General features: G+C 40.9%; 1 protein-coding gene across 2 annotated transcripts in view; it reads left to right on the top strand.

Annotated features, from left to right (window-relative positions):
• Positions 1-6,968: 6,968 nt before the first annotated feature.
• Positions 6,969-16,931, top strand: part of tmod4 (tropomodulin 4 (muscle)) — a 40,440-nt gene continuing 30,477 nt past the window's right edge. Inside the window, exons 1-3 of one of the 2 annotated variants that reach the window (XM_086037576.1) lie at positions 6,969-7,948; positions 9,696-9,830; positions 9,951-10,046. The gene's annotated coding sequence lies outside the window, so the exon portion shown is untranslated. Of the gene's footprint in view, positions 7,949-9,695; positions 10,047-16,931 lie in introns of both variants that reach the window. The other variant, XM_086037575.1, reaches the window with a different exon arrangement.

Below are 16,931 nucleotides of genomic sequence, written 5' to 3'. Positions count from 1 at the left end.
TTCATTTAAGTATGCATCCTTGAGTACCGCTTCCCCTTGGCCTCATAGTTACAGCAACTTTCTCATTAACATGCAAACATTTCACCAGCCTGATTGGCCACCAAGGCAACACAAATGCACGCTTGTTACTTCAGCATCGCTTGTGAGACTTTTTTCCGGAGACAAATCTCGAGAGTTCAGTGTATACCCTGAGATGTGTTTTGTGACTCTTCAATGATCGTTATAATTGGTGAAATCTTGTGGTACTTTGAAATGATTTCATTAGACTTTGAAAATGTTGTGAGACTTTGACTTCATTTTCAGACTGACGCGGAGACGGAATTTTGAACATGTTCAAAATTCCCTCAAATGTCCGACGGCTGTTTACGACCTTGAGCGCACATTTTCTACCTTCGCCAACAGTCGGAAATGTAGGGGCTTTAATCGGCGTGTAAAGGATGAAGATTGCCATCTTGTGACTCATTTTTGCTGCCCCGTAGTTAAGTCAGTGCAGACCGGAAGTGACTCATGTCGAAACCGTGGAATGTCCTTGTGTCGACAAACGCCGCCGTCCCCATCTCACATGTGATGGTCTGAGCCTGCTGGCTGCCAAATGTCAAGTGATGACGTTCCAGTTTCCATGACGTCACAGAAATGCACCCATGATATTGATTATCATTACTTGATTATCTCTCCTTAAAAGTGGCGTTTAGGATCAATGTAGTCTTTGTACAGTATTAAATTAGTGCACTTCCACGGATAAAAATCTAATGTAGCCATACATTGGCTTTTATGGACCGTTCGGCACACGATTGATTACTACCACAGATGTCTCAAAAATTCCATTTTTTGTTTGAAGGGCAGAGTTGAGTAAGTCCTGGATCTCTAGGCCAATTTGCCAGTTTTCTTGAAACGGTATGAAAGGCGGATGCCATTTGCTACCAAGATGGCTTAAAACTAGTGCCGTCAAGCGATAACGTTTTTTTAAAAACCAATTGATCGCAAAATTTTCCATAATTGATCGAGATTAATCTCATATTTCAACTACAATTTTTTGCGAATTTGGAACCGATATTTTCTTGAGTAAATTCTTGGAATTAATGTGGGAAAAAAACAAAAGTATATTTTGATTCAAAGACTGTTCTAATAGTTTTCTTTGATCCTTGAATACGATTCTTTTCCTGTAAAATACAACAGTTGAACGATGCACCAAAGACGTATAGACTAATATGGTATTTGAATTTGGCTGTGCAAAGTGTGCAACTTATTTTGGATTTCTCCAATAAGCCGTCAAGCAGCTTTTTATAGTAAAACTATGTAAATGTTTGTCTTGGCGACAGTGACTCTCCTCTAAGTTTGGCTGCACAGTGAGCCGAGGTCAGTTGCTACAGGGAGTAAATAAAACGGAGTTAATTTGTTTTTTAAATTCATCTCCATACTTAATGCTTTAGTTTTGACAGCCCTACATTTAAAACTCATTAGCATTAAAGCGTTTCACAAGCCTGATCGGCCAGTTGTTTTGTAAGTTACTGGTTTATTCCTCTTAACGTCCATGAACCTCGTCTCTTTGTCTAGCGTCTTGGCAGAGGTGCATTGTTTACAAACGAGTCCGTTTTTGTGCACTGCATCCATCGTACCGTTTGCTAGGCTCATATAGGCAAATAAGGTTGAAAAAATGCAAATTTCTCGTGGTTACTGTTGTCAGGCATTCGCTGTCTGCCTGTTGGCAGTCTCCGAAATCAAAAGCTGTCGAGAAAGCCAAACAGGAAGTGTTTGCTCGAGCCGCATTGCAGCGTTGGGAGCGTTGCAGGCGCGGTCGCTTTAGAAACAATCGAGCGCATAGTTCACATTGTGATTCCGTGGGCGGTGCTGACCGATTGTCATCAGGCTGGAACTCGTTTTTTCACTTCAGAACGGGACACTAATCTGCAAAGGCTGCGCAGCGCTCAGAATGACTTCTTTCCTCATTGCTATGTAGGATTGTTTCTTGTGGCAAATGTGATATGAAAGCACACTTTCATATTCTACTGTTGAATTCATCAAGACCGAGCTGATACCTGTTTGTTCTTCTATCAAAACAATTTTCCATCTTGAAATTGGCTGAAATGCCGCTAAACGCCGCCAAAACGCTACGATATTTGTTTTTAAGAAGGAATAGCATGGTATTGCAATATAAATATAAAATAGACTATAGAGAAGTAAACTGGCTTTAAGTGTACTTAAGACAAAAGTTGCGCCCGTGGGTGCACCCTGTACTGTTTGTGAGATGCGTGCCTTTGAAGCGCAAGTCAACCCAAACGTATATTTTTTTCAAGAATATGTTCCTTGCAGGCCCACTAGTTGAAAAATAGCATTCTGATTAATCTTGTGTTTGTGCAAAATGAGGTAAGCAACGAAATCCACCCGTTTTTAGCCAACTCCAGGAGCGGCCGTTTTGTCACTTCCCTTGACTGAAATGACATCACAACTACTCAGGGCTCAGGTCACGACCGATCATTGCTCAGCTTCAGAAAACAGGTGAGTCGTGATTGGTCGTTATCTGAGCGCTGAGTAACGGCGATGTCATTTTCAGTTGACGCAAGTGGCAAAATGGCCGCCCCCAGTGATGGCTAAAAACGGCTGGATTTTGCTGCTTAACTCATATTTCATATGAATCGTATTGACTTGTTTCAACCATTGGGCCTGCATAGAGCATGTTCTTGAACAAAATAGGTTTGGATTGACTTCCTTTTAAGGGGTGTGTCGTAATGAGCCGACAGAAACTCGGATTGGTCACCTACCACTTGGTTAGTCTGCACCATGCTCCTTGAGCGTTGAACATTTTGTATTTGTCAAAAATGAGCGTCTGCTCCATGCTCCTTGTGAGTCTTTTCATTTTTGCATTTGCGTGGCTCGTGGCCTCGGTCGGGAGTGTTTTCATCATGCGTTTGACTCTTTGTCCTGCTCAATAAATGTCTGAAAGTCAATCGGCAACGGTAGCTTTTTTAAAACATTTGTTTTTTGCCCCCGCCACTTGACCGAGGCTCGCAGGAAACATAAATCCAAATGCACCCGATGGCGGATTGTACCTCGAAAAAAAGTTGGGTTCACAACAGTCCCAAAATCAAGCTGAAAGGGAAAATCATTTTCTGTATTTGTGTAACTCACTCTCTGGGGCACTCTATGAAGTCGATGGGGAGTGATTTGCGACAGTCAGAGACATTTTCTTAGCAGAAGTCAATCGGCCTCAAGCGAGCGCAAAAAGAATGGCCGTGTTCTGACATGCGATCCCGTAGTTTCCCATGCAAAGCAGCCTGCTGCAGTTTGAACTTTTGGTAATTTGAGCCGTGAGCCTCGGCCTCCTGGCTCGCCTTGCGCATTGGTCGCTGGCGACAGACTGCCGCCCTCCCCCTTCTTTTTTTAAAGAAAAGCCTCCGATTCCAGGAAGTGGGCCGTGGCGCAAGTTTATCTTTAACCGGACCACTCAGCTGCTCTTACTCAGAACTTTGATGCTTGAGCTCGGAACTGCGGGAGCCTGAGCGCGGCGATAAAGGCCATAAAAGTCGGCTTGCAAGGACGACGGAGAGAGACGGAAAGAAAGTCTGCTTGCACCCGGACCGGGCCGTTTTTCACTACACGCAACAGTGAAATTGCACACTGTGTCGACACGACAACTTGACGGAGTTGTTTGATTTCGTTTTTGAAAAGTTTCACACAGACCTGTAAATACAATGGTCAAGTGCCATCTTACGATTTAGGGCTTGTATGTATCGGGTCATTTCAAGATTGAGGATGTTTGCAATGCACGCTAAAAACAACAGTTGCACTGTGCAATGAAATTGTTACTTTGCTAGTCTGTCCGCAACTTAGAAAATGTTATAGGTTTTCAAAAAAAGGGGCAATTTTGAAAAATGACTGAAGATAAATAACTGAAGAAAAGAGGGCATTGTAATTAAGAACAGTTGATCAAAGGACAGTGCTAATGTTTTACCGCAAAAAGAAAAATCTGCTCATATTATGCAAAGATGCCGGCATTGGACTATTCAAGTGTTAAACTCCTCGTGTCCTCTGCGTAGCATGACTGTCATATGTGCTGTCGTGGCTTGAAGGCTACGCCACAGGTGTGTGCGTGTGCACGCATGTGTGTATGTGTGCAGTTTTCATGAGAAGCTGGAGAGGCTTCCAGTCCTGTACGGTACAGTGTTTGACTATTTCCATGGACAAGTGGCACATATCTCAAACGACAGGGAAATCGTGTGCCGGTGCACATATTGCACATAAAAAAGGAAGCGTCAACACCAAACCCCCCAAAATATGAAGATGTTAAATACAGTTGAGTTAGCTTGATGGGGTTACTATTTGGGGGCAATTGACCACAGCTAATTAGCATTGTGTAGAGACATTTACATGCAACTGCTCGTGTTTATTTTATTTGTATGTTCTCCAGAAACCATGCACACACGTCGGCCACACAAACAAATGAAACCAAATTTAAACAGATTATTGCTCACATGAACAAAATGACGTTCTAACCAATAAAAGGTCCCATAAAGCAGTCATACCTAGCAAATATTTTTCAACATCTCCGTTGGCCCGCTTCAGCTGAACACAGCATTGTGAACTACATCATTTGCGCTGCTGAAACTGAATGTGGTGATTTTTATTTTTTTAGTTTTTTTACAATATCGTGAACTTTTTATACATCGCCAACCTCTCCACAATCTCGTGATAATTCTTGTAGAGTGAAGTTCATGTCGTGATATTATTGTATCGTGACATCCTATCCCCATCCTGACCTCTCGATACTTGTGGTTTCCCTTCCTCACAAGGTGTAGCACTACAATGCCACACTACTACTGACCTGTCCTATTTTCCTACTGGTAAATTCACCAGATCTAACACCGTGTGACTCACTTCTCTTGTCCTGTGTCCCGTCCTGTCCGACTCAGGGCTCATTGCATCCCTTCCTCGCAGGATGTAGCATTTGCTGACTTACAACGACCCTGTCCCGTTATGTTGTAATTGCTACTCGCTCACAGGGTATAGTACTGCCTAGCTTACGGCTACTTTCCTGCCCCATCCTGTCCCAATTTATTTTGGTGGGTAACAGTGCCAGAGTCACTAGTTATTACTCCTGTCCTGTCCTGTCCTGTCCTGCTTGCTACTTGTTGCATCCCTTCCCCAGAGGCTGTAACTGTCTGGCTCACTTCACCCACCCTATCTGCTACTCAGTGTGTCCCTTCCTTATATGGCGTAGCCCTGCCAAGCGTATTGCTACTTTCCTGTCCCGTCCTGTCTTTTTTTCTTTTCTTTCAATATACTCGTCATCTCTTTTCACCGCAATTTGTCTCTACCTGTCTCACTGCTACTGTACTCTCTTGTCATGTTTCGCCTTAATTGCTGCCCGTTGCATCCCAACTTATTGCCTACTGCTACTGTCCTGTTCTTTCCAATTTGCTACTAATTACGTCCCTTTCTCACAGCGTGAAGAACTAAAATGCTCACCGCAAATGTCCTGTCTCATCCTGCCCTACTTGATACTGTTTGCTTCCCTATTTTCCTATGCTTCCCTACACTATTTGCACTGTCCTGTTCTATTTTGCTACTCGTGGCGTGCCTTCCTCACGGGATTTTTGTAGCACTGCATGACTCGCTACTATTGATCCAGCAAACTCAATGATTAGGTAGCCGAAGCGGACATGTTAAAATATATGAATGAATAAAAACTTCACTTGGAGGCACATTTTCAACCATTTGTAGCTCCAAAATGCAGCTGTCATGTAAACCAGTCACACATTTTCACAAGACTATTTAATACGGTTAGTAAGAAAAACGACTGCGAGACATGGATGAAGCTGCGCAGTCAACATTTTTGCCACGTTGTTGAATTCATCGGTTTGTCCCCCGGAAGTCTCGCATGGAGCACAATCATGAAGCTAATCTAGTGGCGCTTCAAATACCGCCGTAGGCGCTTAAAAACTCCAGGATGAAGGCTCTTCTTTCTCACGCTGATGTGAATGCACTGTGACGTGTCATCTCAAAATTTCGAAAGAGCATTTTTAGGTTGGAAGGTTTAGTTGAGGACAATGAGGTTAACTCGCAGCACAGACACACTGCTGTACAATTATTAGACATCAATAATGTGTCTGCTTTTTTTGCCCATAAACTACAAAACGTCAGACTTGAGCAAGGAAACTTTTTTTTTTTTTTTTTTTTTTTTAGAATGTTCACCTTTTAAATGTCGGCTTTAATTGAAAACACAGTGAAGTGCATGCAATAAATGAAAATCCATGAAGTGGAGAGACCATATTTAAAAAAAAAAAACCAAAAAAACATGAAAACAAATTGTAAAAACATTGAGCTTATTTGAACGGTAAAAAAACCTTGTTGCTATGATATGTATTGCAAATGTTAGCGCCAGACTGTAATCTGCTGATATGAGCTCATTAATATAGGTTGATAATTGGTCAAATTTGGTTGCGCATTCCAGTCAACAGCCATGTTTTTTTGCGTGTGCATTGTTGGCCTCAAATAGTATGCAGGGGGTGCAAAATGCGTCAAGAGCCTGTGAGTAACACACACAGGTTTTCAAAAAAGTTCATCTCCTGCAAAAACTCACATCAAAAGCTGTAACGGCCAAAAGGATAAGAGAAAAATGCACCCCAAAAAGCATAACGAGGGTTAAAAATTGAAGTGAAAAAAAAGTGTCTGAGAACATGGGAAGCGCTTCAAACGTATGTCGCCGTTGTGGGTGTTCCTGTTGCTTGGTTATGCAAGCTTGGAATGTTGAGCGTTCTCTGCAGGCTGTTGCTGGGAACACGGTGTTCTAGAGAGGAAGAAAACCGCGCCCTGATCTGACCGTGGGTCAGCCGTCTTTTGTTTACATCCACCGCAGAACAGAACTGCTCATCAGGGCTGCGTTGCCACAAATAATTTCCGGGATATTCCCGGCAAAAAAAATGCGCCCTGCTCAGTGCGAGTCCACAAAGAATGAAAAGCGTGAGACTCAAGTGTGCACAAGACGCAACACGTTTTTTGGCTTCTTCCTGCTCGGCTGGTTCGATGAGCGCTCTGGTGGGAAGAAGAGAATGCTGCGGGATGACATTTCACAAAGATACTCTTGGACTAAGAATATCTTAATCTTTGGTGTCTGCGGCTCATCATTCATCTCAAAGAGCAGAAAGACAATACAGCATTTCCCGTTGTTCTTGTTCACTACGTCTTGGCAAATTTGGGGATGGGAATTACTGAATGACTCATGATACAATACTGCGATGTACGCTATGCTATGCTATGATAGTCCCTTCTATTTCATTTGAAATCGGCAGCATAGTCAGATGCGCTCTCAGTTCAAAATCAAGTGGGCTACGCTGTAGGTCACCCGTGACCCTACATTTTTCGTGGATGAGAGTGTGAATGTTTGTTTGTATGCGAAATGGAGTCGGCTGCCGGCTAGTCCGTAGATGCGAGGGTGAATGCCTGCGTGGATGTAAAGTGAAGTTGGCTGGGGCCCAGTATCGGGTGCACTCCACTTCTCTTGTAATAAACGACAGTGCATTGAACCTCTGAGTGCAAAATGCAATGTTGTGGTTGTTTGACTATGCTTAGTTTGTTAGTTTCATTTTTACGTGGCTTTTCTTGTGATCGTCCAACAAACGTTCCTGTTCTGTGCCGCACACTATTACATTTGTGTTTTTTGGAAGTATACAAGTTTAAGGAAAGATTTTGTGTTGTTTTAAACCCAAATCACCAGCAAGAAAGAACTTTTTGGTTTGTCTGTCAGGAAATGATTGCGGCTGAGAGTTTCAATAGGTCTTGTTTGTTTTCTAAAAGTGGACAACTTCAACCTGCCTCTGTCTGCACTTGTGAACAACAACACAACTTTGTGCTGACTGGTTTCCCGTGGTCCGCTTAAGCATTCGTGGGCGCCACCTGCCCATCGTGCTGGCTGATGTCTGTTTGGATGCAGAAAAAGGATCAACAATAACAAGTAAGCACCAGAGCTGGACATTCCGCCTATGTTTTTTTTGTGTTTTTTTTTTTTTTTTTTTTTTTTTTAAGTTTGTTGAAGTTTGTCGTCGGAAACGCTAACGAAAGCCCGTTTAAAATGATAGTCAGACCGGCCTATAGACGATTACTATTTGGTCTGGCCGGAAAAAAATGGAGGCTAAACACATTTTTTGCAAAATGCCCAGCTCTTGTAAGCACAACATCGTTGTCATATTATAAAAACGTTTTGTATGAAAAGTGATGTTGAATCCACAAAGTCAATGTTAATAGCTTGGGGTGCAAAACTGGGCCACAAAATGTTACAAAAATGTGTGCTGGGACTATTAACATTCATTTTAATGAGTTAATTGGAGTGTAAACATGGTGGTTTTTGCTTAATTGTTTTCAGGGAATGTGGACACAGAGTTAGACTTTCTTCATACCAACTCAGCTACTGCTTCCTCATTCACCAACTGCCACCCCATTTAGAAAGTGTTTGTGTTGTTTTGCTGGTGTTTTGTTTTTTCTTCGCAATGGAGATTGCAATTTCATTTGTATGACATGCATTACAATGCATCAGTTAAATGAAAACAACCTCCTTCCACCGCCATGCTGTGCGACTTTTTAATTCTACCTGGTAGGGGGAGATGCCAACATTATCCCTCAACTCTGTATTCTCAACATTTTGCACACTGATCACCATGTTTCATTGTTACAAATTTTCATGTTGATTTTTTTTTTTTTTTTTTTTTACTACGCACATGACAATTTAAGTTTTGGCATCTTGAAACTAAGTTATGTACTGTATTGCCATATTGCAACATTGACGTGTAAATTAACAATGCAAACGGCACACTATGTGAGGAAATGGGTTGCCAATGGAAATCCCCCACCACCAACCCCACCCCCATTTGTTTTGGTTTGTGACCACAAGTGTGGGAAAGACAGCTGAAGACGCATGATTGACATTTTGGTTTCAGTTTGTGCAACTTTGCGGGGCGCTCGGAATTTTGTCTGAAACAAAAACCCGGGCCCACCACAGACTTTGTGACCTCCTGCTGAGGTTGTGGCCGCCATCCTCAAACATCTGAGAAGTAGGTGACCTACTTCCTGTACGGTCGCACAGATGAAGCATGTTTGCGTTGCGTTGACGTTGTGACGGTAGCGGGCGGGCGGGCAGGCCTAGGCCCGTTTCACCCGAGTGCTCCCAGGTGTCTCGTTCTGTCTGGGTCAAGTAGTCTCATTGTTGTTGTCGACCCAAGCACCCACCACCCCGACATGCCCCCTGTCCTCACCCTTTGTTTGATCATAAATAATGTTAACACACACACACTAAATGGTTCAGATAATGGATCGATGAATGAATAAACTTCAATTAAAGGTTGGATTTTCCTTTTTTTTTTTAACATTTTGGTCCTATATTACTAAAAACAACAGAAAAAAAAAAGAATTTATTAGAAGCTAAAGAACACATCTTAACCATGGGTGCCTATAATTATGGATCGCAGTGTACACCTTTTGACAAAAAATGTAAGTTTTTCCCAAGAGGATGCACTTGAATATATCTTCGTATAATTATTTTGGAAGTTGATATAGTGTAGTGCCTGGAATAGGGCTGGACGATAATTCAATATCAATATAATCGCGATTGGCACGTGATCGATATCAATAGAAAATGTCTTCAATAAAATGTTCGATCGAAAACAATCAGAACGCATACACTAACCGCGGCATTGTGCGTGTTTTAGGCAGCGCATAGCGGCCTCCAAACACAAAGAAGACCCATCTCATCCAAACCAACGAAGAAGAACCATCCATCCAAACCAACGAAGAAGAACCATCCAAACCAACGAAGAAGAACCATCCAAACCGACGTCGCTAGTGTGCGTCTACTCACGCGCAATGGGAAAGCGGCGTAACTGTGTTCAAATAAATTGGCAGTCGACTCAGTACAATAAGATAGTATTATACATATTAACCCGATTTAACACATTTGTATGCAGACGTGGTGTACAAGTAAAGGAGTCCCTTGTCTTGGACGCGCTAGCGTCAGTGTTAGCCATGTCCAACCGTCGGCATCGCAGTCAAGTCAAAATCAGGTAAGTAAAATATAAATGGGATATGGCAATAATGAGTCCGCTAAAAAGATAAAGTAGTCCAAAGACTGTTGGTCAACGCTAATGCATGCACTGCAAGAGAGAAGTAGTTCACTACACTAACACTGTATGAACATTGAATGAAGGCAATTGCTTTTTTTTTTTTTTTTTTTTACAATTTTGGAGCCTCATTTTATATGTCAATGATACTAAAATAAGGCAAAACTTGTTTTGAATTATGTCCTTGTCATTTGCTTTTTCTATAAGCAAAGGGGGAAAAAATATGATCCAAGATTTGACTTGAAGGCCATGTCGCCCATCGAGTTTCAGTCATCATCCGTTTAATGAAGAAGCTCGGCGTGCGGCGGCACGGCCTCCGTGTGACCGAAGCTTGGAGTCACGCATCTTTCCCTCACATGTTTGTGTTCTATCAGCTGAGCAGATGATGATTGTTGTTGCGCCATCTGATGACTTGTTGAAGTTCAAGAGATGAGCTCACCTCCGAGAGGCTAATTATAGCGCCCCCCTCGCCTCCCCACCCTCCCCCGGTTTGAAGCTGTGCTCAGCACTTGCTCAGCACAAAATGAACACATGAACTGAATGAATGTCCTTCTGCTCCACATTTCACTCAAAACAGCAACTCCAGCAGAAGACGAAAATGTGCCATGTTAGCAACATGGGGCACTATTGGATAGTTCAGCCTTGGACGTGTTCATTTTCACTTCAGACAGGCGTATTTGTTTTAGTAGCATTTTGAGCAGACGACATACCCTCAAGAGCGACAAAGTGATAAGTGGTTAGGACGTCTGCCTCACGCTGCTGAGGTCCTGGGTTTGAATCTTTGCTCCAGCCTTCCTGTGTGTAGTTAGTATATTGGCCTAGAGCTAGCATTCCACATTCCAAAAACATGTTAGCATGTTGTTGACTTTAGTAAAGGCTCTAAATTATCCATAAGTGTGACTGCTTGTTTGTATATACGTACTGTGTGTCCAGACCATTTTTTGTAGATATGTGCCCTGACATTGACTAACAATCACATATGTGTTGCTTAACAGAAGCTAACACTTGTAGCTAATGTTAATCGGTGCATCCGACAAATCGCCGTTGTTTTAGCTTGACCTGATAAGTGTTTCACCCAGTGCGGTTCGACCGTGGCTTGACAGTGTCGGCCGAGTCATGGGTGGAGAAACTCACAGTGAGGGCGGTATTATGCAAACGAACTACTACTCTTGCATCACAGTGGGTCAAAATTGCTAACTTCCGCTTACAGACACATTTTTAGAACTAGTGGACAAAAGATTTGCTGGGTTCTTTAGTTTCATACCTGATGCGTGGGCAGGCTCCTGGCACACAATAGGAGATAGTAATAGGAGAAAATAACGTAACCGCAACTCGTCATCATCCAATTCCTCCTCGCTGACGATGACACGAATGCAACAATTGTTTATTTGCTTCCTGAAAGTAGTTCGGCCACAATAAAAGTTCTTGTTCTTGTTAGACGTCATGGCACTTATCTGTGTCAAGCATGTCTTCCCCTTAAAATGATTTTGTCTTTCCCCAAGGAACGTAGGCCAACCTAGCTGCCAAATTATTTGTTGAGACACGCGGTGTGTGTGTGGGGTGCGATCATGTTAATTTGCCATATTGTGATGTCACAGTCGGGTAAAAATGCAATAGGGCTCCTCTACAGACACTTTTTTTGTCGAATTAGTGAGAAAACTAAAGATTGACACGGTTGTTTAATTTCACACTTGATTGATAGACGGGCACTCCAGACAAATACAAATGTGTACAAAACATGCAAAAGTACACTTTCCATCATATGTACCCTTTAACATCTCAGATGTGTGTGTGCATTCCTGACGGTAACGGTGTGACAGGCGCCCAACGTGTTGACGCTAGGGGTGTTTAGTCAGTGTTTGTGTTGAATCTTTCACAGCGCACAATTAGAAGCTTTGCCATTGTTTTGTCTCATCATGAATTTGGGTCATGTCTTTCATCCTCCCCCGTGGATGACGACGACCACGATGATGATGATGATGATGATGAAGGTGATGATGGGGGATTACAGCGCAGACAAAATAAAATGGCAACAAAGAAGGAGTGTAACTGCGTCGCCAAAGTGTTGATCCTGCTGTTTTTGCTTTGGCGTTTTTGCAGACACAAAGAAGAAAAGGTCACCGAAAACAGCATTTGAGCAGATAATCCGGTTAAAAAACAAAACAAAAACAAAAACTGCCAGATCTGGAGTGTTTTATCGATGCGCTAATCTGTTTTTAAAGTATCTTAATCCCGCTGTATTACGACTTTAATCAAAATTCCTTAAAACCAAAGAGGTTTAGCGCTTTAAAGGTCATAAACAGCCACACGTCTGTCTACCACTTCTACTCGGCAACACTTTTAAAGACTTTAGTATTTACTTTTTTCATAACGTCAAACTAAATCTAATAATTGCTCCTTTTTTAAAAAAATCAAAACAAAAAAAAAACATGTCTGCCCTAAAAAATCAACAGCAGCTGGCATTCAGCGTATTAGTTCCATTTTTTAACTCATTCAGTGCCAGACATTTTCAGACCTCTTTTACCCTAACGTTTGAAAAAAATGGAAAAAAATATGAATAAATTCCTGGTATCGAATGGCTGGATTGTGAAAAGACAAGTAAATCCGTCAATGGCAGCGAATGAGTTAATCGATCATTGTCACAGTTTAGTCATCCTAGTAGCGTCATCCCCAATTTTTAAAAAAATATCTCAACGGGACAATAGCAGCAGACAAGAATAATATTTATGTGTGTGTGTGTGTGTGTGTGTGTGTATTATGTTGCCGCACATCACGTTCGTCTAAATTCAAATCTGCTGCGAGGGTCTGTCGAGACAAAAAACGGAGAATTGTGTGTGTTCATATTTCATGGATGAAGACTTGAAGAAGTTACTTTATGCATGAGCTGAGCTCGTTCACATATGATCATATTCAGGTAGATAGTAACAATGTACATAACAATTACTGTACTGACTACACTTGAATCAATAGATACTGTGGATACAGAACTGAATGCGGCCTGCAGCGACAATAGTCAGACGCATCGTCTGTGGTGTAAAAAGTATACATGTAGCGCTAGATGGCAGTTGTTTTCCATTACAATTTGCCATTTGATCTCTAGTGGAATGCTTTGTAAAAATGATTTTGTGTACTTGGACTTTTAAAGCCCCAGGTGGCAGAACAAACACCGAAACACAATTTTAATGGTGTCAAGTCCCAAAAGATTTTTGTACAATATCGAAGCCAGGGTAAAATAATCCCATGGAAATTCTGTCTCTCGTAAAAAGTTTCAGTGAATGTGACGTCCTAGAAAGTTTTCATGCCAAACTGTAAATTGTGTCTTGTGGCGGAACATAAAAAGGCTCGGAGTTTCCACGTGTGCCATTTGGCTGTTCTCCGCAGGCATAGTTGACATTTGGATATGCTCATGTGACCCGCCCCTTGGGCACGGAACGCGCACCAACAGCCTTTAGCCCGCATGTGATAGGGAAATGAAATCCTTATCAGGACTATAAATCTCATTAATGAGAGCTGTGTGGCCTCTCTTAGTAACGACTGTGTGGGCGCCCTAAAGCCTGATTCGCTGCAGCTTTTTTTTTTTTCCCAGAGAAATTCATCATGTTCTTCCGCAGGAGAAAATTGGCGCTCACGTTTTGGACTTTTAGCCAGCAGCCTGTTTTGCTTTGTCTCTTGTCCTGAGCACTTCCTGTTTGGTCTGTTTGCTCAGGACGGCGCCACCAGGTGTTCCACGCCGTGCACCTGCGTCTTGTTTGCTAAACTCACACCAGCTGCTTTTTTCTCTTCGCTGCCTTCAGCGCACCCAACGACTTAACGTGACTTGATGACCAATCGGGCTGTCACTTCCTGTTGTGCAGGCGCACCAGATATTTGTTTGGGTACAGCCTGGGCTGAATGCATGTCAATGTCAGTGCATTTGGAGACAACGCGCATTCACACCCACATTCACGCTTGTGTTAATGTTTACAGGTGATTTAAAGCCTATCCCAGTGGACCTTTGGCGAGAGATGGTGGTTAGACCCTTGATTGGTCAGCAGCCAATGGCAGGGCTCATATAGACAACGAGTTTTCAAGTACTGTACAAGACAGGTATTCGCGCTCACAAATTTCTTAGCCTGGACAAAGTTCATCCATCCAAAGCATTTTCAGTCACACTTGCCCTCATTCAGGTCGCAGGTGAGTCGACCCCAGTTGACCTTTGGTGAGAGAAGCAGAGTCCACGCTTGAACTTTAGCCAGCCAATTACAGGGCACAATTAGACAGACAATGTTGTGCAGTGCATCTAAGGGGCGGGTGAAGGAGCGAGAGCATGGGGGCGGTCTAACGTGACACGAGTGCACGTGCCGGAACCTAAAAAGTGCAAGGCAGGCGTGCTAACCACTAGGGCACTGTGCTGCCCTGACGTGAGTCACTTAAGGTATCATATGTGTGGACAACTATCCATTTATCTCACATCAACACACTATTATTGTAGGACCTGACCGTTGTGGATATATGGAGAGCGATGCCAATTCCGATATTTGGCAGAATAAAATTACGATTACTTTACGATTATTAATTGACCGATTTGATTTAAAAATGTATAATGGATAAAATAACGTCTTTTTTGGTCCCTTAATGCTTATAACAATAAAGATGCGCTTTTGACAGTTTTACAATACGTTCTCCTTAAAATTGGTTCAACTTTACAACTTTTTTTGCCAATTTTTTGGGCGGGGTGATTTTCCTGATGTTATGGTGTGTTAATCTTTTAAAAGCTAAACAATCAGTTAAATTAAATTGGCCACCCGTTTAATCGGCCATGCCCTACTCTATTGTGAATATTATGCTTATTCGTATATACCGTTCATGGATTATTATGATAATATACCGGTAGCTCTCATTGTATGAATATAACTGAGCCTAAGGCGACTGTATTTATTAATTGCCATATACAAACATTTGTCCTCTTCATTTATTTACATGACATCCATTTCTTTATGATTGTTTTGCTTATTGCTTGCATATAAAATAATACATGTGTATATGTTATAATAGTAATACACAGGATTAATCAATTCTGTCTTTATCTTTTTGTAATAAGATAACGGCGTACAGAGTTTGGACTTTGTATTGAACATTCTCACTTGAGAAATTGAAATTAGCATTCGTATTAGTATTTATTTTTAAATAACACAGATGTTTCCCCCCAATATGCCACATATGTCAATGAAAGGTAATTTTGGGGAGTTTACGACAAAACTGATTTTCCATGGCCTAAAACACACACTATATATATATATATATATATATGTATGTATGTATGTATGTATGTATGTATGTATGTATGTATGTATGTATGTATGTATGTATGTATGTATGTATGTGTATATATATATATATGTATATGTGTATGTATATATATATGTATATGTGTATGTATATATATATATATATATGTATATGTGTATGTATATATATATATATATATATGTATATGTGTATGTATATATATATATATGTATATGTGTATGTATATATATATATATGTATATGTGTATGTATATATATATATGTATATGTGTATGTATATATATATATGTATATGTGTATGTATATATATATATGTATATGTGTATGTGTATGTATATATGTATATATATGTGTATGTATATATGTATATATATGTGTATGTATATATGTATATATATGTGTATGTATATATATATATATATATGTGTATGTATATATATATATATATGTGTATGTATATATATGTGTATATATATGTGTATGTATATATATATATATGTGTGTGTATGTATATATATGTATATATATGTATATGTATACGTATATATATGTATATGTATATATATATATGTATATATGTATATATGTGTGGGTGTGTGTATGTGTGTGTGTGGGTATATGTATAAACACAACAAAGTGTTTTTATTCCCATTACCTAAATGTAAGGTGAAACTACACCTTGCTAATGACAATGGTTGCCAACGTTTCCTACAGGATTTGTCCTACTGATAATGATTTTCTTTGATTGTAACATTGCTGATAACAAATCTTCTTTGATACTATAACGTAAGATGTTAGTTTGTACCAACGATATCGGCTAACAGATAAAAAAGGATATCTTATCAGACCCTCGCGAGGACTATCTTCATTTTAGTGCAACAAGAACCTGCATGAAGCTGCAGCAAGTCGTCTATGTGCAGGCATCACTGAACTGCACTTTTTAGTATTTCTTAACGCCTGCTCTCACTCTCTCGCCGCAAACAAATGGAAGACAATTGTACATCACGAAAACAAAAAGACGACGATTCTTTAGTACACACTTCTCCAAAAATGCTGCCAAGTGTGCTTGCTTTAAGCCTTTGTCACTCCCATTTGAAATTTACTGTACAGTAAACCTGACAGGTAAAAAAAAAAAAACGACTAAAATTAAACATTGAATATTCAAACACCAAAATATTCAACCAAACCACTTCATTTCCTCTAACAAAAGGCTGCTAGCTTTATGCTAACATAATGCGAAATGCCATAGACGGGCTAATATCAATTAGCATGGACGCAATGTTATGGGCATTATAAATGTTCATACAACTGCTACTTTAACACGCATACAAACAGCAGCAATACAACAATACATGCAGACATGCTCTGCCTCCTCTTCTTGCTGTTAATTAAAATGCTGCATCGCTTTCAGTAGAGCTCAGTGCTGCCTGGCATTTTGTGGTACAACTCGGTACAACACTGAAGGGTTGCAACTATTCGGACTTGACTTGTATACTGTAGAAACACATAAAAACGGTCACTTAAAAATCCATGATATAG

This window comes from Filicampus tigris, chromosome 8, assembly GCF_054856515.1.
Source record: "Filicampus tigris isolate MCC_2025a chromosome 8, RoL_Ftig_1.0, whole genome shotgun sequence".
NCBI lineage: Eukaryota > Metazoa > Chordata > Actinopteri > Syngnathiformes > Syngnathidae > Filicampus > Filicampus tigris.
This window is presented reverse-complemented; position numbering and strand designations above follow the sequence as displayed.